The 26,914-nt window shown below is 43.8% G+C and overlaps 1 protein-coding gene across 1 annotated transcript in view; it reads left to right on the top strand.

The window, feature by feature from the left end:
* The window catches only part of GAREM1 (GRB2 associated regulator of MAPK1 subtype 1), a 200,173-nt gene that overhangs the window by 133,235 nt on the left and 40,024 nt on the right, over positions 1 to 26,914 (top strand).

The following is a 26,914-nucleotide window of genomic DNA, read 5'->3' as shown; positions in this document are numbered from 1 at the left end:
TCTCATTGTTCTATCACCGATCCCTCCTCCCTGGATCACACTGAGACCGCCCCTCCGGTGTGCGCTCCGTCCTCTCCGTAGTTCTCTAGCCGGGTAATCAATCGCCCCTCCCTGCAGTCACAGGCATGTGTGATCCTATAGGGAGAGAAGGAAGAGCCAGAGACTGAGTGTGCACGGATCAGCATCAGGATAATCCAGGATCATCCCCACAGCCAGGAGATGCAAGAGCCATGGGGAGGACTTGGACAAGCGGTGACGGTCCCTGACACTCGGCCCCTCCTCGGCTTCTCCTCCCGGCCAACCCGATCCATCTCCTGTCCTGATTGGCCGGGAGGAGAAGCCGGAAGCCCACCCTTTTTCAAGCCAATTCATGTGGCTTGCAAAAACAAAAAAAACTCATACAAACGTATGAGTCCGGCACCCTGCAGGGGGTGGCGCCCCTAATGAACTGCCCGCTCCTGGTTCTGCGTAGTCCTGTACTAGCTGATTCCAATAGCAATCTCTAGTTTTTATTAAATGAATTAGTAATATGACTTGTAGGTTACCGAAAGATGCCCATGTAAATATATCCCTGTATGCTGGACAGCCCTACCCTAAGGGTTTAAAAAAAAATAGATGGTGAGGGTGATTTAAAGAACAATTCTAGGCATTGGCTTGTTATACATAGTTACATTGGTCCAGCTTGGACCAATGTAACTATGTATATGACATACTGGATTTTTTTTTCAACATCACCAACAATGTAACTGTACCTGGCCAATGCAGCTGGAAATCACTGAAGTAAACGCCATTTCTCCAATGATCTCCACTTGCTTCCAGTCTCATACTGAGTGGCTGACCTGATGCATTGTGAATACAGGAGGTTGGCCACTTGGAATGGGCAATGCAATGGAATGCAAAGCATTCATTGATTGGACATGGTGGAGAGGCAGGGCGGTGAGATCACACTCTCTACCTCGTTCAATCAGAGAACGCTTTGCATTCAATCAGCAAATGGAAAACATTCTCTGAATGGCCCCCGTGCCTAGTGGCCAACCTCCTCCTGTATTCACTATGTATCAGGCTAGCCATTCAGCATGGGGTCTAGAAGTATGTGGAGATCACTGGAGTAACACTGTCTACTTCAGTGATTTCCAGATTCCAGGGGCATTGGCCAGTTATGGTATCAACAGTACATAGTTACATTGGTCCAAGCTTGACCAGTGAAACTATGTATACCATGCCAGTGCCTGGAATTATACTTCAATAAGGTATTTGCAACACGTTTCTTGTTTTTTTGGATGTGGTTGGAAGCCTTACACCAAATTCATGAAAGCCCTTGTGACACTTTCATTGTTTGTAGCAATGCGTGCGACAAGTTCAAGTAGTTCTTATTTGCAACACTTTTATTGTATGATGCTATTGTGACACATTCAAAACGAGATAACGCAATATCGGTGATAGGAAAAGTAGTTCTATGTTGAAGTAAATTGTTGATTATGTCTGGCGTGTAATTATTGTGTCATCTTTGGGTTTTTACATTCCTGTGCAACTGATAATTTCCACTGTCCCAACTTTTACAAATAGATTTTGTGGCTCAAAAACTCTGGAGAGGTACTTGCGACAGTTCTATCGAAGGTGTCACAGATTTATTTACACCCTACACCTGTGCATGAATTTGCCGCAAGTTCCTATATTGTTTATTTATTGTCTGTTTATATAGAGAATCTACAACAGTCTTTATTATTGTTATAAAAGATTTATATAGCGCCAAAAGTTTGTGCAGCGCTTTACAACATGAATGCAGACAATACAGTTACAATACAATTCAATACAGAAGGAATCAGAGGACCCTGCTAGTTGGAGCTTACAATCTAGGAGGGAGGGTCAAGTGATACAAAAGGTAATAACTGTGGGGGATGAGATGATGGAGAAAATCAAAGTACAGTTGTTAGGTGAAGGCAGAATAGGCTTTTCTGAAGAGGATGGTTTTTAGGGATCGTCTAAAAGCAAACAGAGTAGAAGATAATTGGATAAATTTGGGTAGGGAGTTCCATAGCATGGGAGATGGTGACAAGGGAGCTAGAGAGCAGGAGGTCTTAGGAGGAACAAAGAGAATGATTAGGTTGGTATTTTGAGACTAGGTTAGTGATGCAGCTGGGGGCTGAATTGTGGATGACTTTGTAAGCTGCTGTTAGTATTTTGAATTTAATTCATTGGGTGAGCGGGAGCCAGTGGTGGGATAGGCAGAGAGGAGTAGCAGACGTGGAGCGATTGGTAAGGTGGAGGAGCCTGGCAGCAGAATTCATGATGGATGTAAGGGTAAGCCAATGAGGAGGGAGTTGCAGTAATCGAGGCATGAGATGACCTGGGAGTGAATTAAGAGCTTTGTGGGGTCATTGGTTAGAAAGGGATGTATTTTGGAGACGTTGCAGAGGTTGAGGCATTAAGATTTAGACAGTGATTGAATGTGGGGCCTAAAGGATAGAACAGAGTCCAGGATTACACCTAGAACCCTGGCATGCGGGGACGGGTTGATATTTGTGCCATCTATCTTGACAGAGAGATCAGGGGAAGGGGCAAGTGGGGGGAGGAAATATAATGAGTTCGGTTTTTGATAGATTGAGTTTGAGGAAGTGATGTTACATCCGGTTTATGAATTTCCAAGGATCGTTTTTATAGATTGAAAACCTTCTTCTGTTTATGACTAATCACAGAAGAGTGATGTTAGGCCACTGTACTGGTCTATCCAGTTAGCTAAGAAAAAAATCATAATACAAATAGTTATAGTGAAAGAATAACAAGGCACAGAACAATTGAAATTAGCTTTCTAAATAGTAAAGACCAGATGCCAACAGTTTTGCATCTGACGTCAAGCAGTCTGGTTCCCATGACGACTAAGCATTTCAGTAAACTTTCTTATTCACACAAGGTAATAGGAGGCAAAATGATCCCTGCTTATTACTACTCGTGTTTAGAACAACCTGTACATAAATTTAATTGCTGAAAATACAGTAAACAATCAAAAAGTAAAGTAAAAAGAAAATGCTTTATGCTTAGTTAACACACTTGAATTTTCTTTATTAGGTTTCATTCACATGGGCGCATAGACCCATACGTCGGCATAAAGGCATCTGTTTATGCACTCCGAGTAGCATAGCCACAACCTGAAGCTGATTAAAAGAATCAATGAGAGTCTGACAGGTACAGCGCTTGTTACACACATCCGGACAGGTACTTCCGTACAATGTCCCTGGAGGAAATCTGTCTGCATCCAGAGCCACTCATCCATATGTGTACGCAAGTACCTGCACAAAGATATGTAAAGGCCCATGTAGCTGCTGTGCCTGTTGGACTCTCATTGATCTTTAGCACGCCTTCTCATGGATGAATGTAAGGCTCGGTTCACAGTGCTGCGACTGTAAAGTCATAGGACTTTGCCTGCCACTTTGCCCTGCGACTTTCTTCTGACTTGATCCGACTTGGATGCTACTTAGGAGCCTCTACAAGAGCTGAAATCGCACCCAAGTTGGACAAAAGTAGTGCAGGAACCTTTTCTAAAGTAGGAGCAACTTGTGTAGTATCAAAGTGGTACTAAACCCAGGACCCTGCATTCACTATATCGGGTCTCCCACAGTACACAGAACATGGAAATGCAATAGGTTAAGTAAATATAAATAGCTAAACCTAGCTACCTTTTTAGCAGTATATATCAGTCTTGTGACTTATATCAGTGCCTGGTTAAAGATTGTAGGAGGAGTTTTCATTCTGCTCTGGCTGTCCTATAAGGCTGCAGGACCCCTGACCCTCTGTCTGGACAGTGCTGATCACATGCATCCTCCCAAGAAAAAAGAAAAACACACACCGAACTGAGCATGTGCAGCTTGTCTCCTAGACTCTGTTCTATCAAGAGATGGATTGGGGACAGTGGAAGAAGGGTAGGAACTGAGAAGACGGGATAAAACTGCCTTTTTACACAATGCAGAGCATTAACCCCTTAGGTTCTACAGTGAGTATAACAAGCATGCTTTACTGCTTATAAAGACTAATTTCCAGTTGTGGGTTTAGTAACACTTTAAGGGGGCTCTCATAGGGAAACATTGCATTTGACATGTAATGCAACTTGGGATCTCATGTTGCAGCAGTGTGAACCAAGCCTAAATGAGAATTTAATCTTCTTTGCCGGAAAAAAAAAAGCTATTTATTAAATATTTTTGTTAAAAGCAGAGATATAGTCAGAAACCAAATTCCACAGCATGCCAAGGCCCCTTTAACATGGGCTGTCCGATCAGGTCTTTCTGTCAGTTTTTCAGGCGGACCTGATCAGATCATCCATAGTCCAATCCATCTGACAGCCCCATAGAGAACAGAGGGGCTGTGTCCGTGTCCGCTCTGCATAGCGGAACAGACATGGACCTGTCATCCACTTGCTCAGTGGGGAGATCCGGATGTGCATTATGGAGAACGCCCGTGTAAAACTAGTCTAAAGGCCCGTACACACGATACGAAAATCAGATGGAAAAATTTGTACAAGTTGTCTGACGATTTTTGGATTGTTAGTACGGTGACGATTTTTTGCTTTTTCGTCAGACAAAAGCTGGATGTGCAGACTATAAAATTTTTGTCGGATGTTAACACAATGTCCGATTTTCATTTCATCAGTACGGTTTTCGTATAAAAAAAAAGAGCAAGACTACGCACGCTCAGAAACGAAAGAATACATACAAAACTATTCAACACATTACGTCACTTCTGATGTTGTATTCTGTCGTATGCAAATTTTCATATTGTGAGTGACTTCTTCCCTTTCGACATGAGACTAGCATGCCACAAAAAAACGAACATTCGGTCGTCCGAAAATCTAAGCGTGTGTACGAGGCTTACATTTTCTTTCAAAAGTGAAGTAACTTTTGAAAGAAAACCTAAGCCTCGTACACACGCTTAGATTTTCGGACGACCGGATGTTCGTATTTTGTGGCTAGTCTCATGTCGAAAGAGAAGAAGTTACTCACAATATGAAAATTTGCGTTTTAGTTTTAACATTAACTCTAGAATAAACCAGAGTCTTGCATAGTCTTGATTCGTGGTGTGCTTTGTGCTTTTCTTCCAGAACTGTGCAGTGATCCAGGGCGAATTTTTGCTTTTGTGTAGGAATTTCTTGCAATAAAGACCAGTCATTGCTAGCTCTCTCTTACCCTGTCAGGGTGACTGGTCTTGTAGCCACCCCCTCCTGTAGTTTTCTGCCTGCTCAGCTCTGCTCTCTGCACAAGCTATGTACAGCACCGTGATGATGTCACCACTATTTTTACAGGCTAATATTGTATATGGGTTTGCAAAGGCATTTGGTGCACACAGAAAGTATTTATAACTTTTGTGGCACTTGAGAAATATATCTGAAAGTTTTCGTGCCCACAATTCAGCTTTAAATAGATTGTAGAAGGGTTAAGCCTCGGTTCACATTATATAAACCGCATGCAATTTGCACAGGAACCGCACAACATTCCTGCGCAATTCACAAGCAATTCAATGCAATGCAATTTGAGCTCATTTTGAATGGGCCCAAATCGCACCGGCATCATATTAAAGAAGTGCAGGTGCCTTTTCTTTATCGTACATCAGGTGCACATCAGTTTTTTCGCCAGTGTCTAAGGTGTTGGTCACGAGTGAAGAAGTGCTCTGAGGAGCTCCAGGAGGGATCCATGCTGTAATTAAATTCCTCCATAAAAAGAAACCTAATCCATCCAGAAGTGCCACTGAGGCCTAAAATGGATGATACCTGGGACCTCGTATCCGAAGCATGAGGTTTTCCCTGTAATGCCTCTCTTAGTAGGGCTGGACCCCAGGAACCCAGGGCTTAGGTCTTGTTACATTACCTCAAGCTTCCTGATGTGGGGTGCTATACAAGGCCCAAGGCAGTTAGACCCCGTTTTTAACAGATCCAGTCCTTGAAGGTTTGTTAAACATAACCCGCCGTGATGGGTTACGGTCTCTAAATTTAATGGCTTGGCTGTTGAAACCCACATTCTAAATAAACGTGAACTTTCCGGGTCAGTTATCTCTACCCTGATTAATGCTAGGAAGCTAGCTTCCAGAACTATATATTATAGAGTCTGAAAGGCTTACGTTTCCTGGTGTGAATCCAAGGGTTGGCACCCTCGGAGATATATCATAGACAGAATTCTTGCCTTTCTACAGTTAGGGGTAGAAATGAAATTGGCCTTAAGTACTATTAAAGGCCAAGTCTCAGCTTTATCGGTCTTATTTCAAAGACCACTTGCTACTCATTCTTTAGTCCAGGGCTTTATACAAGGGGTGATGCGGCTTAATCCGCCCGTCAAACCTCCCTTGAACCCTTGGGACTTAAACTTAGTTTTGTCTGTGTTACAAAAACAGCTATTTGAACCAATACAACAGATTCCCCTAGTCCTTCTGACAAGGAAGTTGGTATTTTTGGTTGCTATATACTCAGCAGGGAGGGTTTCAAAATTGGCTGCTCTTTCTTGTAAAGAGCCATATTTGATTTTTCATGAGGACAGAGTGGTGTTACGCCCTCGTCCAGGCTTTTTGCCAAAAGTCATTTCACGTTTTCACCTGAACCAGGATATTGTCCTGCCATCGTTTTTTCCAAAACCATGTTTCAGGGAAGAAAAGTCACTACATTGTCTTGATGTGGTGAGAGCAGTGAGAATCTATTTAAAGACAACTGCTCAGATTCGTAAGACTGATGTCTTATTTATTCTGCCGGAGGGTCCTAAGAAGGGACAGGCAGCGTCAAAATCCACTGTTGCTAAGTGGATTCGGCAAGTGATAATTCAAACTTATGATTTAAGGGGAAAAATTCCCCCGTTTCTACCATTCTACCAGGTCGGTTAGTGCTTCTTGGGCAGTGCGTCATCAGGCCTCCATAACTCAGATCTGTAAGGCCGCAACTTGGTCTTCAGTGCATACATTCACAAAATTTTATCAGGTGGATGTAAGGAGGTATGAGGCTATCGCCTTCGGGCACAGTGTGCTGCAAGCAGCAGTATAAATCCTCAAGTCTGGGTGTACCCTGCGGGTTGTTTTCTCCCACCCCTCATGTGGCATTGCTATGGGACGTCCCATTAAGTAATTACTTAAGGCTCTGTGTCCCATGATGTACGATAAAGAAAATAGGATTTTTATAACAGCTTACCTATAAAATCCTTTTCTTGGAGTACATCATGGGACACAGAGGTCCCTCCCCTCTTTTTTGGGATACAAGTATATTGCTTTGCTACAAAAGCTGATGTGTTCCTGGAAGGAGGAGGCGTTATATAGGGGAGTATACTTCCTTAATTAGGGTTTACCAGTGTCAACACCTGACGGTAGGCTATAACCCATTAAGTAATTACTTAAGGCTCTGTGTCCCATGATGTACTCCAAGAAAAGGATTTTACAGGTAAGCTGTTATAAAAATCCTATTTTTTGGAGCCACACTACGACGCATGATCATTTCATTCCATGCGATCCGATGCGGGCAAACTGTAGTGGATTGCGATCCTTTTGGGGTGTTAACTTTGTTTGTTTTTTTTTTTTTTATGTGTCATCATTGGGGTGTTTTTCCCTCACTTTTATTGGGTTGAATGAAAAAAGACTTGCATTGTGTTACCGGGCTTTTGTGAGGTGATATCTTCCAATGTAAGCACCTGGTGACAACTGCTACCTCAGGGGCAGGAAGTGAAGGGAAATCTCCCCAATGAGATACAGACATGTAATTCAGGAAAAAAATTAAACTTTTTGGACAGACATGACTGTACACTTTTTAAGCTGGCTGTGTCAAAAAAATATTTTGAGATTTAGAACATGGAAAGAACATTCTTGTATCACAACATTTGCTCTTTTATCTGATCTTCCATGCTGATCATATTCTGCTTGATGTCTATTACATAAAAAGTAAAAAATATCAAGGTTAATCCTGTATAAGTACATAGGTTCATTCAATTAAGCAGGCAATTGGAATTTTGCAAGGAAATTGACAATTGAGTTCAAAGAAGCTAATGTTTCTACAGTCTAAAAATAGCTTCATGCAAACGTACTGTCACAGTACTATCCAATTAATCAATAAATTCACACATAATGAGTGCTGTGTCAGCCAAGCGTAAACTTCCATGAAGGGCGCAGTGTACTTATATTCACCAGGGGTGTTTTATTTTCAGTAAGTGATACAACTGCAACACAATGTTTCCGTAAATTCGAAGGTCATTACTTTCCATTTGGAGGTACATGTGGTCCTCAAAACTTGACATTATTGTACGGTCCGAGTCTTCCTTGGATGATTCTGTGGATCTGCTAAATTATTTGGCAGCTTACAGAAGTGCAAAGAATTTTATAGGGAGTATTTTCTGCATAAATTGAGGTGCAGTCTTGTGCTACAAGCTGTCAGTACTGGTATATTATAGCCCTACTAGTAAATTATATTTATGGGTTGGTTCCATATAGTGGAGATTCTCCTCTAATTCAGCAGATCTTAGATACAATATGTGTGTATACTTGTAATTTGGTAAAAAGGGGGCTTTGGATACCTGGTGGATGTGGTCTTCGGTCAGGATTCCAAGCAGTTGATCTCCTTGTTTTACAACCAAATTATGTTGCCCACGGCTACTACACAGGCCTACCAACTGAAGTCCAGGTGGGAGATGGACTTGGAGGCCATGGCGGACAAGGACTGGGATGAGGTTTTGGCCTCCTGTAAAATGGTATCCCCGAAATTGTCAGACCTCCTTGCGCATCTTTATGTTCTCCACAGGTCCTACCTTACCCCGACTCGCCTCTCTAAATATAAGCCAGATTATAGCCCGGCTTGTCCTAAATGTGGAGACCACAGGGGAACATTCTATCATCTAATATGGTCCTGCCCCTCCCTCCAGGCCTACTGGTCTCAGGGGCTGTATGTTGACCCCTTATTCTGGTACACTTAGTCATGTAGGACAAGGATCTTGGCTATCCTAACATAATATGGTTATGTCTATGCTTTATCCTTTTGTATAGTGCTTGTTGCACTTTGTATTTGTTTGTATATTCTTTTTAATATGCTCAATAAACTTCACTTTTGATACAAAAAAAGGGGGGGGGGGGTGCTTGGGTGGGAAAATAGTTTGGCAGCAAGATAATGGGTTTCCTTAGTTAATATTTCCTGGAGAACCCAATTTTGCTTATGCTTTCTATTATACATATTTATAATTTGACGTGGGTTACTACCCGCATACACTGTAGCAGAGATATATTTCTGCTAACTCTAGTTAGACTAGGTACTGTCCATCTTCCATTCCATGAGAATAGTCATACACTAGTAATGTCTACCAGGCAGTGAAGGCAGCACAGATATTTAAACTTTGAATAGGAATTCTGCCTTATACACACACAATTCTTCGACTCTTATTGATATTTTTTTTTTTTATCAAAAACATGTATCAGAATACATATTGGCCTAAATTTATGAAGAAATTATTTTTTTTGGATAGTTTTTTTTAGAGAAAATACTAAATATTATTTAGTTTTCGTTCCAAAATTGTCGGTCATGAAGGGGGGTACATTTTCTGGAGGTTAAGTGGTTAAAGTACCTGCCAGTTTGCAGTATATCTCATCACGGGCTGGAATTTAATTCTCCTGCTTCCTTGAACTTAAATGTGAGTCCATTTATTTAAAAATAAATTTTGGTTCGCTTTGATAATCATTTTACTTTTTGTGATTTGTTTTATGTACTAAAGTGTTCTAAAAATATTTTCAGTCTAATATCAGTTTTCCAAAAAAAAAAAAACAAAGGAAAACCAGACAGATTAATAAAAAATAAAAACCTTGTGGAATGAGTGTTCAAATGCTGGCGGACTTGTTATCACTAGGCAGCTCGGAGTGTAAATAATGAACCAGCAATTGTTTCCTGCCTCGTTGGACAGGAAATTATTAAAGGTGCTTAGATAGCACAAAATGTGAATGGCTTCCTCTTAGGAAGCCCCAGAATTAATATCCAGACTTCCACACTTGTGGACTGTGTGCTTTAGCTGTAATTTACCATGACACCCCCATGCTGCATGTTTATATGAACTGTCTGCCCTGGGTAGACGCAGCCTTTATCGTGTCACTTATTTCCTGCACACCGATTACCATAGAGATGATTAGCTTGCTTGTCTTATCAATTTAACCGTGGCTGATCAGCGCTACGGCATTTTATCTCCAGATTTGCAGATGTGGACTAATGTTACATCATGACTTCAGCATTCAGCGTGTAATTAAATCAGCTGCTCTCTACATGCTGATTGGTAATGCCCTTACTCATAATGACTTTCTTTGACTTTTTGGTATTCTATAAAACACCATTAAGATGTGATGGTAATGGCAAGGAGCTATGAGATAAAGAAGCCTGTGTACTGTTTCCTATTTCAGCAAACCACTGAGGCTCTATTTTCTTTGCTGCAGTAGGAAAGGCTCTAATTTGTGAAACTCATAGCCCTAGCCAGCATAGAAGAATTGATGGAGAATTCAGGAGCAAGACAGGTAAATAAGGCAGCAGGGTTTTTTTTTTTTTTTTTTTTTTTATCATTTTGCCCAGAGCATCATACTCTGAAATCCGTTTTATCATCACATTGTAACCTGCATTTGGGTTTCTTGAATTGAACCAGTCAGGCTTATGGAAAAAGAGAAATATTGTTCTTAATCCTTTTTCAAGCGTTTATTGAGAGACATTTAGGAGAAAAGTATTTTGTACTTGTTGGTCCTGTTCAAAGGAATAAATGTCTGGTTCAGCAAAAAAAAAAAAAAAAAGCAGCTTAATAAAGAGAAATATAAATCTTTTCTAACACTGCACACTTATAATATACTGGTAATTAAAGTAGAGTTCCACCCAAAAATGGAACTTCTGCTTTAAGTGCAGGTGACCCCCTGACATGCCACATTTGTCATGTCATTTTTTTGGGGGGGAGCGGATACCCTCTTTTTAGAGGGATCCAGCTCCCACTTCCTCCCGGGGCATTGTGGCGCCGGAAGTAAGTTCACCTCTCGCCCCTCCCTTTCGTCGATCATCTGGAACATGTCACAGGTGCCAGATGATTGCCCGGCCAGTCACAGTGCGCAGCACGGCTCACGCATGCGCAGTGCGTGCCAGGCTGTGAAGCCACAGCCGGGCGCCCACAGTGACAATGCCGGCGCCGCATAGAGGAGAGGGAGAGGAGCGGGGCTTTGTTCCCCCCTGCATCGCTGCACCCTGGGACAGGTGAGTGTCCGATTATTAAAGTCAGCAGCTACACTTTTTTTTGTAGCTGCTGATTTTTATTTGGCTGGAACTCCGCTTTAACTGTCAAATGGTTCAAATTAAAAAGGTTAAAGGAAAAGTTGTGCCAAAGCTGTTTTGACTCTACTTCCCCTGTAGGCCACAGGAGTGCACTTAATTCTGCACTCCTTTGACCTGTATTCAGCCGACGGCGGGCTAAAGTCCCCTGTCAGCTGACATGACCCAGCCGCTCCAGACTTTATTGTTGGGATCTACTCAGATGCCTGGACCGGCAGCTGGCTTATCCTCTCAGTGGGCAACTCCGCATCCACCACCTTCACAGCCCAGGGCTTCAGCAAGCACTGAAGGGTCAGAGCAGAGAGCCAGTGACTGACAGTCAATGGCTCCCTGAAGACTGGGAACTGAGCGATCTGTGGTATTTCATCGCTCAGTTCTCACTCTAGAGGCAGGGAAACATGCAGCATCAGATCAATGCTGTATTTACTTAGGTGAGTATGTATGTATGTTTTTTTTTTTTTTTTTTTTATATCCCAAACTTCTCTTTCAATGCTTTCACTGCCAAGTCCGTATGCCGTACGGACCTCATATCTCCCACTCCTATAAGCTTATGGTCACTTCAATGACCATAAGCTTATATCAGAATTGTTCAGCAGACTCACAATTCTAACAATTCTATAACTCTGAACAGCGAATTACAACCTGCTGATAAGAGTTATTAACTAACCCCTAATGTGACTGACCCCACCCCCCCTCCCAACCCATGCCGCCGCTTCCCTGCCCACAGCCACTGCACCTCCCGCTGATCCTATTCTTTTAAAACTGTCCCCCCCACTCTCCTTTGCTATCCCCTTCACCCCCCTTCTTCCCTCCCAGCACTGATTACCCCCCTCCACTTAATCCCCCGCAACAACCATCATTAGCCGGCATCCTTCTGCCGCTCCCGCCGGCTTCAGGTGCTGCATGGGGCTTGGGGGGATCCAGATGTGTCCCCCACATCACTCAGATCACCCCCCTCGTAATGCCCCTGCACCACTGTTCCATGGCCGCTCCGAGCGGCATCCCTTCTTTTCTCCCACTGCCTGCAGCTTCTCCCTGCACTGATCTCCATGATTTGTCAGGCTGGGGAGCGCAGCGGGGGGAGGGGAGGAGTGCGGGTGGGGTCTGTGTGATGGGGCCTAAGGCCTTGTTCACACAGGGCATACACAGCGTACCTTTACAGGGATGCACAGGTGTTCCGTGCATCTCTGTGCAGGCAGTCCCATTGATGTCATTTGGGATGTAGCACCTCATCGACGGACACAGTGCCTCCTTAGTCTTGACCATTGGGTTATATCACCTACGCAGGAGAAGGACTAGGCAGAACAAAAACACCTGGCTACGCCCATGGGCTGTCCTCAGTCGGTATATAACCCCCCACCTGCTCTAGGTATTCAGTTTATTTCTGTCTAGTCAGAAGTAAGGACCTAGCTCCTTGCTGGGATCTTGTGGTCCTAGCAAATTTTACTTTTTGTCTTTCTTCCATGCGTTTTCTCTTGGAAGATCGGAAATCAACTGCCGGGCTGGGCGACAGGCTGGATAATCTAGATCCAGTGATCTCCCCAGTGCAGCCAGCAAGCGCGTGCAGACGGCAGCTACACATTTTTCCTTAGTCTAGTGAGACGCTGGAGCCTTGTGGAGATGCCAGGGCTCCTCCTCTTCCTCCTCTCTCCTCTTCCTGATCGGGATGGATGAAATAGATGCCGACCATTGGTGTTTGCTGGGTCCAAATTGTGGCGCACTTCTGGCTGGGAGGGTGAGTCTTTGGGGGTCCTTGTGTATCTCCCTCTCTGTTGATAGGTACCCTGGCCATTGGGGTGTCCCTTGGTGGTGCCAAAAATTAGTTTTGTACTACAGGGTCTTCTTTCCTATGGAGCCTCAGGGTCACATCTCACCCACTGATCCCCCTCATGTAGGTGGCAGGTTCCTTGGGAACCCCTGCTTCCCATGGTTGCGCTGACGGCAGTCCTTGAGTCATTGGTATCCCCGGTGGAAGTAGCATGTGGGCAAAGACCCAGGAGGAAGTGTCCCCCACCTTCCCCTGCTTAGTCTGTCTCATCTGATTCTGAGCCTGATGCCACCATGGACACGGCCCATCTAGGGGGTTTAATATCTTGCCCCCTGACCCATCCGATAGTGAGGATGAGTCCTTCGCACTGTTGGACGCATTTGTTACTGCGGTGCGGGAGATTCTAAAGATGGAGGATATGCGGCTGACAGGGCAACGGATGTGGCTGTGTCCTTTTGGCATCGTGTCCAGTCTTTTTTTACAACCACTTTAATAAGTCAAATCAGTGACTTACTAAAGTTGTTGTAAACCCTGTTGATGTCATCGGCACATGCGCACCGAAATAACGGCTCGTTTGTGCCATTGCTTCAGCTGAGCTGAGGTGTCGTTACCGGCGGCTCCCGCGCACATGCGCAGGAGTGACGTCATAGCAGCTCCGGCCAATCACAGCGCCTGAGCCCGCGATACCCAGAAATAACTTCAGGAGATATGTCGCCGCGCAGAGTAGTATTCCGGGACCGCTGTGGGGGCTTCGATCTAAGGTAAGTCTTTCATAGTGAGCTAGTATAGCTCATTATGCCTTTGTCTTGCAGGTTTTTTTTTTGTTATTTTTATTTTTTTTTCTCTTTTCTTTATTTTTTGGGGTTTACAACCACTTTAAGTATATACCTTTTTATTTATCTTCCACTGAAATGCATGTGTGTTTATAACTAATTGTTAAAGTGGAGTTCCACTCAAAAGTGGAACTTCCGCTCATTTGTCTCCTCTCCCCCTCTGGTGCCACAATTGGCACCTTTTGGCGGGGGGTGGGGGTACAGGATACCCGTCTTTGGCAGGTATCCTGTTCCCACTTCCGGGAGTCCGGGCCGCAGCCTGTGACATCATCGCGGGGCTCCCTCCTCCTCTCCCTGTCGTCGAGCTAGTAGGAGAGAGGAGCGGGCCTCGCACATGCGCAGTAGGGTTCCCGGTGTGAAGCCGTAAGGCTACACTGCCGGCTACCCTTACCCGCAATGGCGGCGGCAGCACCCGTCAGCTGATGGAATCATCAGCTGCGGTGCCGACATCGCTGGGCTCCAGGACAGGTAAGTGTCCTATTGTTAAAAGCCAGCAGCTGCAGTATGTGTAGCTGCTGGTTTTTATTTTTTGGGCGGAACACCGCTTTAAAGAGAGGGTAACAGTGTATGTTGATGGAGTGTGGGGATTCTCAGTTATTTAGAGTGAGATAATGTGGGGCACAATATTGATAATCATTATTTGAGTGCAAGCTAAATGAGAAGGTCTATAGAGAGTGATCCACCTGCTAGAGATTCTAGATGGATTCAATATTGTTTAAAGTAATTGCTGTAAATTAAAGATAACATGGTTAGTCTTGAAACTCTATTAAGATTCAGTAAACAAACATTTATTTTTTATGGAAAAATCTATATCCCCTAGGACCCCAAATAAATGTAAACATTTCAGCTTTAGTTTTTTGGCGTTTTTTTTTGTCTTGAAGTGGGATTTTAATTTGGGGAGTTGGGGGGGGTTTGGGGTTCCAAAGTGACATAACAGTTTAAGTAACATAGTCATTTTAAAGCAGTAGTTAAGTCCCAAAAAAAGCCAGCCCCCCTAATGCTTACCTGAGCCCTATCTCGATCCAGCGATGTTGTACGAGAGCCTCGGCTGTCTGGGACTCTCCGTCCTCATTGGCTAAAACACAGCAGTGGGTGCCTTTGGCTCCGCTGCTGTCAATCAAAGTCAGTGAGCCAGTGAGGAGAGAGAGGGGGCGGAGCCGAGCCATGGCTCCATGTCTGCTTGGGTGCCCCCTTGCAAGCTGCTTGCTATAAGGGCACTCGGCAGAAGGGAGGGGCCAGGAGCGACCCAAGAAGAGGAGGGTCAGGGCTGCTTTGTGCAAAACCCCTGCACAGAGCAGGTGAGTAGAACGTGTTTAAGAATAAGCCCTCATGCACACAGGCTGTTAAAAAAACGTTATGAAAATGCCAGTATCTTTGCAGTGATTTTTTTAAACTTTTTTCAGCGTTTTTCAGCATTTTTGCAATAGCGTTTTTGAGCGTTTTTGAGCGTTAGCGTTTTTTAGCGTTTTTTTTTTTTCAAATTTTTTTTTTTTTTTTTTTTCAATGGATCAAAAACGCTAAAAAACGTTGGTGAATGACGTTTTTGAGCGTTTTTCAGCGTTAGAGCGTTTTTACAGCTGAAAAACGTCTCTCAGAACCCACTGGTCCTGGGTTTTTTTTTACAGCTTAAAAACGCCTATGCCACTTGCAGCTCAAAAACGCCTAGGTGGGCATGAAGCCATAGACTAACATAGACAGGCCTTTTTAAGCTGCAAAAAAAGCTCAAAAAAGCAGCTGTAAAAACGTCCGTGTGCATGAGGACTTACAAACAAAAAAACAAGACAGGACTTTAATATCACTTTAAAAGCTTACCTGTAGGTAAAATTGACAAAGTGGAGTTTATGAATGCTTTAATGTGTTTTTTTTTCTTCCCATCCATGAAAGGAGATGAGTCACCCATGGAATATTAATCTGTTCAAGGTTTTTTTTTTTTTTTTCTAATAGGGTTATGCAGTTAACTTTATATAACTGCGTTAAACTGACCTCATTTACAGACAGAAGTGTATTCCTTTGATCTAAAAGAACTAAATGATACTTTGTTTATTGTTATCTCCCAGTGCTGACAATGTTGTGATAAACTTGGCAGGCTGCCTGTTTTTTTTTTTGTTTTTTTTGCCAGATGTGAGCAGAGAACTCTCTGCACTGAATCGAGGAAATGCAGGATGAAGATCGTGAGGGGGGGTTCGTTCGAGATCACAATTTTTTTAACGATTAATCATGCAGCTCTAGTGCCCAACCTTTGGATGTTTTAAGTTGCTTTTGGAAAAAAGGCTGTACATCTTTCTAGAGAAGTTATCCCAACGCCCCCCCCCCCAACTTACCTGAGCAAAATCTCGATCCAGCGATGTGCACAAGAGCAGAGTTCCCCTTGGTTCTCTCCCTCCTCATTGGCTAAGAGACCGCAGCCAGTGGGCGGCAGGGCTGAGTCATGCTTGGCGTGTCAATGGACACAGAGCAGGGCTTGGGAGCGAGCAGGGACGGGTGCACTCATAGCAAGCGGTTTGCTGTGAGGGCACTTTGCACAGGGGAGGAGACAGGAACGCCGGTGATAGACTCAAAAAGAGGATGCAGCCATTGTTTACTACTGCGATTGGTCACAGTGATCATGTGGTACAGGGCAGCCAAACAATGTTGGGAAACTGCTTATACAAAAAAAAAAAAAACTATAATTCCCCCCAGAGCAGTACAGTGTCACTATTATGACAATACACTGCTCTGGTGACAGTATGTAAAAGAAAAAAAAAAGTGCATACAGTAAGGGGAAAAAAGTTTTTGATCCCTGCTGATTTTGTACATTTTCCCACTGACAAACGATCAGTCTATAATTTTATTGGTAAGTTTATTTTAACAGTGAGAGACAGAATAGCAACAAAAAAATGCATTTCAAATATATAAATTGATTTGAATTTTAATGAGTAAAATAAGTATTTGACCCCTTTGTAAAACATGACATAGTACTTTTTGGCAAAACCCTTGTTGACAATCACAGAGGACAGACGTTTCTTGTAGTTGGCCACCAGGTTTGCACACATCTCAGGAGGGATTTTGTCCCACTCCTCTTTGCAGATCCTCTCCAAGTCAATAAGATTTCGAGGCTGACGTTTGGTAACTTGGACATTCAGCTACCTCCACATATTTTCTATGGGATTAAGGTCTGGAGACTGGCAAGGCCACTCCAGGACCTTAATGTGCTACTTCTTGAGCCACTCCTGTGTATTAGGTCATTGCCATGCTGGAATACCCATCCATGACCCATTTTTAATGCCCTGACTGAGGGAAGGAGGTTCCCACCCAAGATTTGCCGTTACACGGTGCGTCCATCATCCCTTTGGTGCTGTGAAGTTGTCCTGCCCCCTTAGCAGAAAAACACTGCCGAAGCATAATGTTTCCACCTATATATTTGACGGTGGGGATGGTGTTCTTGGGATCATAGACAGTATTCCTCCTCCTCCAAAAACGGCAAGTTGAATTGATGCCAAAGAGCTTGATTTTTGGTCTCATCTGACCACAACACTTTCGCCCAGTTCTCATCTGAATCATTCAGATGGGCCTGTACATGTGCTTTCTTGAGCAGGGCGCTGCGGGATTTCAGTCCTTCACGGTGTAGTGTGTTACCAATTGTTTTCTTGGAGACTATGGTCCCAGCTGCCTTGAGATGATTGACAAGATACTCCTGTGTAGTTCTGGGCTGATTCCTCACCATTCTTATGATCATTGAAATTCCGTGAGATGAGATCTTGCATTGAGCCCCAGACCGAGAGAGATTGAAAGTTATTCTGTGTTTCTTCCATTTGCAGATAATCGCACCAACTGTTGTCACCCTCTCACCCAAGCTGCTTGGCGATGGTCTTGTAGCCCATTCCAGCCTTATGTAGGTCTACAATCTTGTCCCTGACATCCTTGGACAGCTCTTTGGTCTTGGCCATGGTGAATAGATTGGAATCTGATTGCTTCTGTGGACAGGTGTCTTTTTATACAGGTAACAAGCTGAGATTAGAAACACTTTTTTTTAAGAGAGTGCTCCTAATCTCAGCTCATTACCTGTATAGAATACACATGGGAGCCAGAAATATTGCTGATTGATAGGGCATAACATTTTTATTTTACTCATTAACATGCAAATCAATTTATAACTTTTTTAAAATGCGTTTTTCTGGATATTTTTGTTATTTTGTCTCTCACTGTTAAAATAAACCTAACATTAAAATTATAGACTGATCAACGTACAAAATAAGCAGGGGATCAAATACTTTTTTTCCCCTCACGGTACATGTACAGTGACTGGCTGCTCTGACATCTGTATGTCAGTGCCACCAGTCATTTTCTCTGATCAGTGCCACAGCAGTGTAGTGTCACCAGAGCAGTGCTGCCAGTCACCTCAGTGCCCCTAATCACTGCCGCACCAGTCCCAGTGCCCCTAATCACTGCTGCACCAGTCCCAGTGCCCCTAATCACTGCCGCACCAGTCCCAGTGCCCCTAATCACTGCCGCACCAGTCCCAGTGCCCCTAATCACTGCCGCACCAGTCCCAGTGCCCCTAATCACTGCCGCACCAGTCCCACATCAGCTACAAATGCTGCAAGTCCCACTGTCACCAGACTAGTGCAGCCAGCTACAGCCACCAACAGTGTGCCTGATTGCTGCCACGCCAGTGCAGTGTTGCCTGCCCCATGAACTGACCCTGCCCTGTTTATTGAGCACACCCCCCCTGTCAGAACACAATAGCTCAGCTGGGGAGATTGATGTACTAACATCGGATAGTTAGTACAGCGGCTCCTCCTGAGCGCTTCAGGTTTTTTTTCTTTCAGTGGGCTGAACGAAAAAAAACCTGAAGAGCTTGGGAGGAGCCGCTGTACTAACTATCCCGCTGAGTTGACCGTAAAAACTGCTAGTGTGTACTAGGCTTTAGTGCTGTGAGCTGGGACATGTACGCAGGTTTATGTTGATCAAAGGTATACTGTGCGCATATATATATATATATATATATATATATATATATATATATATATATATATATATATATATGTATATATATATTATGTATATATGTGTGTGTGTGTGTATATATATGTATGTGTGTGTGTGTGTGTGTATATATATATATATATATATATATATATACACAATATCTCCACTATTTATTTATTTTTTCCCCATGTGCATGTTGGTTTAATAATTCTCCTATTCTCTTTAATATGTTACATTTAATATATTCTATTTTGTAATGGCAAAAATAAGGCATATTCAAATGTCTTCTCACTGAAAATACTTGACAGTTATAATGACTCTTAGGTGATCATCTGTTCTTGAAAATATGCTCGTCCGTCTGTCGATGCATAATCTTCCCACAAGCCAAAAAAATGACAACATTAACAGAAGTTGAGCATTACTTAAAGCATCATTTTAAGTTCTGAATGATGACAAAAAAAATATATATTTTTTGTGAAACAAGCTGTCTAGGCCATTGATCCAGAAATCACATATAAGGGAGGTTTACATAAAGTTTGCGCTTTAAGATTTCTGGTGGCAACACTCTGAGGATGAGCACATATGCAGGATCAGTGAATGTAATGTAATCTTTTCCCCTCATTTTACATTATGTGGCACAACATCAGTTGTGCATAGGCGCATTTTTTCCATGCATTGCTGCACTTTACTCATAGGGAGGCCCATTCGTTTCAACTGGGCTGCCCTATGTGCAATAAATGGAAGAGAAGCCCATGTGTCTTCCTTGGCATGGTCAGGTGCCATTAACAGTGAATGGTACCGCAATCGTAACATGCATGTGTTCACACGCTATGCTAGTATGAATGAGGGATCAAAGAGCACCTGAACTCTGAAAGCTGTGCCCAAAAATAGGCCAGCAGAGGGCTAGTCATCAGTATTGACCATAGGTTCCCTGCAGCTGTCATTTTCCCCTATGTTGGCATACCATGCCTTGTTCTGCCTTTTTTTTTTTGTGTGTGTGGGGTGGTATAAGGCTTGGCTTCCTAATGTCATAGCTGTCCACATGAGGACTGCTGATCTGTTAACTGGTGGGGAAATAATTAAAAAGCAGAACAGGTTCACAAAGCATGATTCCTAAGGGGAATTACTTAAATGTATTATGAAATATCTATAAAAATCACTAGTATTCTTTATTTTTCTCTTTGCTTAAAAACCTCCTCTTCCACATACTATTTAGGGTGCCACCTACATTAGACATCCATATCACATGGATAATAAAAGAAAAAATAAACACATGAAAACATCCTGTATGCAAAAGTGTGACTTTCGATATCCCAATTTATCTGTTGGCCTTGAAAGTAACACGCATGTTGGCAAAAGTGGTCTAAAATGTCCACTTCAATCAGCCTTTGTATAAAGTTGCCAGTACAAAATTTTGTGGCTGAATTAGTAGTTATACATTATATCTTATACCTAATGTTACATGTTATACTTGCATGCTCTGTGCAATCGTTTTGAACAGAGCAGCACCAATCCTCCTCTTGTGTCCCCCGCCGACGCTCATGGCCCCTCCCTCCTGCCTACTGTCCCCCAGTGCAAGCAGCTTGCTCTGGGGGCACCCAAGCAGGCTCACTCCTGAGCCACTGCTCTGTGTGTCCATTAACACACATAGCCACAGCTCGGCCCCGTCCCCTGTTTCTCAATGGTTTACTGGCTGTGATTGTCCCCAGAGAGAGCTGAGGCTCTTTTGCACATCGCTGGATCGCAATGGGGCTCAGGAAAGTGTTAGAGGGCTTCTGCACACAAGGTTTTTTATTCTTCATGCAGAATGCATTACGGTAAAAAACCTTGGTCATTTACAACCACTTTAAATTTAAACTGAAGTCTCCCACCTTTTTTTTCTCTTTAAAGCCCAGTAGCCCCATATGTTATGATTGACTAATTTTTCTTTTCTGTTCTTTGAGGGACAGAGTATTTAGGGTTATACTGACGCCTACAGGACGATTTGAACACTGGCAAACACAACAACAGTGACCACCCTGGGATAACCATTCCAGGTAGGTCTGTTATTTGCTAGTATCCTAGGAGGATGGACATCTTTTCTCTACCTAGAAATTCTTAAAGCTGTATTAAACCCAAAAGCAAACATTTATTATATTGCAGCTTAGATTTCATGGCTACATTAGTTTTTTTAGGCTTTATTTCCTTTATTTTCACCTGGTGATCCTGATGCTGATCTGAAAGCTCTTCTGCAGATGTAGCAGTTTGAGTATTGAGACAAAACATTTACTACTAACAGGGATGCTTACATTGATCGGCTTTTATTTATTCATGTAAAATCTTTATCCCAAAAAGCTAAAAAAAATATTACTGTAAATGGCGTTTGAGGTTGATTTTGGCTTCAATTTGTTAGCATCAAAATCTGCTGGTACATCTAACACTGCCCCAGTTCTCCTTCATCTAGAGTGAAGGCACTCTAATACCGGTGGTGTGAAAACAGAGGGAAAAAGCCTAAAAAGAAAGCTAAAGCAGCCCCCACATCTAAGGATTGGTAAATTGCAATATGTTACAATTTTGGTTTTGGGTTTAATACTGCTTTAAAGTCGTCTCGGACCAACGTAATTATGTATATTGTGTAACTGTGAGATAAGAGAATTACTGTGGTAGATGCTGCTACTACAGTGACCCTCACTGTCTTCTGGATCCCATGCTGGGATGTTCTCCACGGTCTTAATAAGGCACCGACGATCTGCGTATGTGATGCTTCTGTTTTAAGGATCCCATGGACAAAGTCTTACAGATTCTTTCCAAAACGTTGTTTTTTCTGGCTGACTCTTCATTGTAGCCTACCCTAGCTGTGACCATAATTGACTGCACTAGGACTATATGAATAGTTCCTGTTTGGGGAGTTTTTTTAACTCATGTCACCTGCTCTGGGCTACTGCGTGAATGGGTTATTGGATATCTCCCATCTTATATTCTGTATTCTCCTGTCAGAGAACATGCAGGAAACTCTTTGGTTTAAAAGTTTGACTGTGGGGCAGGCATGAAAAGAGCAGTTGATATCTCTTTGGGGCTGCACTGGACTCTCATCGATCATGTCAGTGGAGATAAGCGTACTTATCTGTTCCAGCAGAAGAAACCTAGAACTCACACAAGAAAAACTCTCCTTCCCCTCTGGGGTCAGGTAGAGCTCCTTTACTCCCAGGCTTCACCCTCAATGACCAGAGCCAAAGCAAGTGCCAGGTCCAAAAATCTTGGGCTTCTAAATCTCCCAAGCTCTCTGACAAATACTCTTTGGCATAAAGGGGTGTTCTCACTTTCCAAACTGGGGAGATCTCGGTTAGCCTTCATGGGCACCTGGACAGACCTCATCTTAGATGCCTGTATAGGGGAGAGGGTTTCCAGGGCTAGAGTTCCACACTCTGCTGCCTCCCTGGTTCATGCTTTCCAACCTGCCTGTGTCTCAGCACAGACTAGCAGATCTCCATACAGCCATTCTTCAACTCTCAGCAATTCTAGAGTAAAGGTTATCACACAGCTCCTATGGTAGAGGGGTTTCAGGTGTTCTACTTCAACCTTTTTACAGTCTCCAAACCAAAAGGGGGAATCTGCCCCAATGGAACTCAAAGCCCTTAATGTCTTTGGATCTAAAAATTCTACATGAAATTCACCAGGTCTGTCATAGCCTCCATCAGGGATACTTTCTAGGCCTTGTGGACATCAGGGAAGTCCATTTGTCCATGCATCAGTGCTTCCTCCACTTTCTGGCCCCTGTACTATTCTTGTTACGCCCCCACGGTATCCCCATTGTGGAATATCTGGATGACCTCCTAATGAAGGAGCAGCCAGCACAGACTTTGGCCAACAATGTGGCAAGCAAGGACAATCTAGACCTTTTGAAAAGGGAGTATCTAGGTCTTATCCTAAACACAGCTCAAGCCAGAGGTTTTTCTTCCCCAAGAGGAACTTCTTACTTTCCATTCCCAGAATCTTCAGTCCAACGAAGCTTCTGTGAGCGTGAAATCTTAGCTTGTCTGTATCTCATAATGCAAAAATAACTCACAAAGTGGCCTTCCCTTTTGCCATTACCTCTGCAAGACATGTGTCTGAGCCGATGGCTTTCTCCTTTAAAGAACCTTTTTTGGTCTTCTATATGGACATGACGGTATTGGGGTCTCCAGTGTATCAGAAGGAGATCTCCCTTCATTGTCTTCTTTGTTTGGATGTCGTGCATGCTGTGTGTGTCTGTTGAGCTGCTTTTCCCAATTTTTCCCAATTATCACTGAATCTTGTGTCCCTCGATGAACAAGAAAGCAAAGATTTTTGTACTTTCTGTAAAAATCCATTTCCTGGAGTTTATCGAGTCGAAGATCTCACCCCCCTCTGTGTGTATGACCTTTCTTCTAGTATTGCTTTTCTGCAAAACGTAGACATGATGAGAATGAGAGGGGTTGTACCAATATGGCCACTGATTTGTTTGCCTGTTTCTAAATCTTCCTGTAGATTTTATTTTCCAATGCCATAAAATACCTCTTTCTGTTAGAAAAATGTTCTGCCTGCTCTTTCATTACAATTTTCTTTGCTGGCAAGGATCAGTAATAGCAATCCTTCATCACAAGTGTCCTCACACAGACACAGTACTGAGGAAGAGAGAATGTGTCTGACCAGGTCTGTAAGATTACAGAGTGCACTTGGTAAATGCAGTCCAACTCTGGTGCCTGTTGGTTTGTGTAGTCATACAGAGACACAATGTGCAACTGCAATAGCAGTAAAGTGGAGGTAAGGCTGAAAATGGAGTGTCACGGAACGTCCCACACTCCGCTTGAGTGCTTCCGTTAGTATACCGCTTCCTAAGTTCTGGAACACGAGTCCAATGGATCTGGCTATAGGAACCCCCAAGAACTAGACAACACCAGTCTTGGAGTACATCAGGACTAACTCTTTATTTGAGATCTCACACAAATTTATACAGCAGGCTGACTCAAAGCTAACCTAATTAACATGAGCTAATTTACTAAAAAATTTACCCAGACCAGATGACTCAGAGACATGACTTGTAGGACACAGACTTGTGGGCACCGAGCTTCACACAGTAGTATAAACACAATAGCAGGAGCTAATTACAATTAACAATACAAACAACAATCTCCCCCCTCCTCAGCCTAGTCATCAACAGTCCATCTCCTAGCCAGTCCTGGAGGCTAATGTGATCAGCTCACTCAATTAACAGGTTGAGTTCAGAATCAAACAAACCAATAATAGTCTCTACATACATCCTGGGAGATATTGTGGACAAATATTACTGTCCCATTTTAAGTAGTCCAAGATATATTTTCTCACTCACCCTGTGCCAGGATAGCACAGGGTGACTTAGCCATAAGAGTTATATGGGGAGCTGAAACAAGGACATCCCCTACTTTCCAAGGGATTCTGAGTTCCACGGGCCCTCCCGTCACATCTCTCCCCTTTCGGCAGAAGACTAACACAGGAGGAGACCCCAGACAGGTTGACTCCGAAGTTAGTAAGTAGTTCCAGTCCTCTAATGCCTGTACCCACACAGTACCCCAAATAAATTGTTCCAAACAAAGAATTACTCACCCAGCCAACCTCTGCCTCTCTCAGAGAACATATCTGCCACTGGGGAGAGGCCTGGACTGGCCCTTCTCCCTGGAGTCTTTCTGCTGCTGGAGAGAAGACAGGGTGACTGGGCTCATTCTGTCATGCTGTCGGGGATCTGGGCCAACTGCCCAGCATCCTTGGGGTATACAGGTGGAGACTGAAGTCCCATCCACCTTCACAGGAAATCCATCCTCTGTTAGTTGAGGGCAGAGTCCAGCAGTCCTCGGCCCTGTTGCCAGCCCTTCTGCTGGAAACCCCACACCATCTGCTCCGGCTAACTGTTGGGGAGGGAGGCCGACTGCCCCGCCTCCCTGGAACTCTGTAGTTGTTGAATGTCAAATGACACATCTGAACATGTATGTTCTGCCAAAGATAACCATTTATTGTTTCTTTAAGATGCTTATAAAAATCATGCAGCTTATGGGTTACAAAAAAAAACTAAAAAAGTATACTGTAGGTTTAAAAGAAAAAAATCACTTATACTCACCTAGGTGGATGCAGCATCGATCCAATGCTGCATCTGTCCCCTGCAGCTTCTATGACTGAGAACTGAGCGATCAAAGACCGCTGATCACTCAGTTCCCAGTCTTCAGTGAGCATTAGAGTACAGGGCTGTGGAGGGGGAGGTAGCGTCTGGCTCAGTCTCCTAGCAGCTTGCTGACTCGGAGACAGCTGCTAGTCCAGGCATCTGGGTGGATCCCAACTGTAATGTCACGTTCGAGCCAGAGCCTGGACGAGGCTGAATGACGTCCACCAACAGCAGGGTGCAGAATGAACTGCACTCCTGTGATCCCCAGGAGAAATATAGCCAAAAAAGCTTTGGCTATACTTCTCCTTTTAAACAGGAGTGGTGTGTGGAGGTTTGTAAACAAGAATATCAGCTTACTATATATTTGTTGTCTTGACTTATACACTTTTAAATAGAACGTATTATCTGAAGTAAAACTTGTTAAAGTGAAGAAGACACAATACTGCATGAACCGCCTGCAAGCGCTCATAAAAACATTAAGACTGCTTTCACACTGAAGCATTTTTCAGGCGCTTTTGGGCTAAAATAGCGCCTGAAAAACGGCTCCCCTGCAGTCTCATTGCGCTTTCACACTGAGGCGTTGTGCTGGCAGGACGTTAAAAAAAACTCCTGCAAGCAGCATCTTTGGAGCAGTGAAGGAGCGGTGTATACACCGTTCCTCTACATTCATGCCCATTGAAATGAATGGGTAGCTGCTACAACGGCGTTTTGGGGGTCATTTTAACCCTTTTTCGGCCGCTAGCAGGGATTAAAAGCACCCCGCTAGTGGGCAAAAAACCTCCGCAAAAACGATGGTAAAGCGATTTACTGCCGATGCCCCAGTGTGAAAGCAGCCTTGGTATCAACAAAATCCAGCTCCAGACAAAGCTATTTCTCATTTGTTCATTGACAGACACATCGCTTCCTTATTCAGAACCATAGGATTATATCGCCCCCTACAGGAGTAGGACACTAGGCAGAAGAAAGACTTGGCTACGCCCCTGGGTAGTCCTAGGTGATATACACCTCCCTCTCTGCTATAGGCCTTCAATTTTTTTTCTGCCTAGTCAGGAGTAAGGACCTATTTCCTTGCTGGGAACTCTGGTCCTGGTAATTTTTTTTTTTTGTTTTAAGCTGCTTTTTTTTTTTCTCTTGGATTTTTTCCTGTGAGATCTACAATCAGCTGCTGGACTGGGTGACGGGCTGGACACTAAGATCCAGTGGTCTCCCCAGTCTGGCCAGTGAGCGCGTGCAGACTGCAGCTACACGCTAGGTCAGCCGCGACATAGCCCCACTGGACGGGGGCTGGCTCTGCGAGTCAAACGTCTTGCGAAATCGCATACGACAGGGTCTTGGCCTGTGTCTCAGCGTTCCTCGTGGCCGACAGCCCACCCACTTCGGTGGCGAGGAGGATCTGTCTGCGAGTGCTACCCACGCACTTGCTGGAGCGGTAAGTAAGGGGCCCCCTCCTCTTCTTCCTTGGAGTTGTGTGGGGTGCGGGTACTCCCTGGGGTGGTCGGTCCCTCTGCGGTTCTCGACTGTTGCTGGAGCTGGATTCTGTTGTCCCATTCTGACCGTAGTGTCCCAGTCTTAGTCTGTAGGGTTCAATATTGAGTTGGCCCAACCTTTGCAGCTATAACAGCTTCAACTCTTCTGGGAAGGCTGTCCACAAGGTTTAGGAGTGTGTCTATGGGAATGTTTGACCATTCTTACAAAAGCGCATTTGTGAGGTCAGGCACTGGTGTTGGATGAGGAGGCCTGGCTCGCAGTCTCCGCTCTAATTCATCCCAAAGGTGTTCTATCGGGTTGAGGTCACGGCTCATCCGTGTCTTTATGGACCTTGCTTCGTAGACTGGTCCAAATCATTTGGTGAATTGTGGGATTATGGTGTGGGGTTGTTTTTCAGAGGTTTGGCTTGGCCCCTTAGTTCCAGTAAAGGGAACTCTTAAGGTGTC

This window comes from Aquarana catesbeiana, linkage group LG05 (assembly GCF_042186555.1).
Source record: "Aquarana catesbeiana isolate 2022-GZ linkage group LG05, ASM4218655v1, whole genome shotgun sequence".
Taxonomy (NCBI): Eukaryota; Metazoa; Chordata; class Amphibia; order Anura; family Ranidae; genus Aquarana; species Aquarana catesbeiana.
Note: the sequence above shows the minus strand (reverse complement) of the source record. Positions and strands in the feature narration are given on the sequence as shown.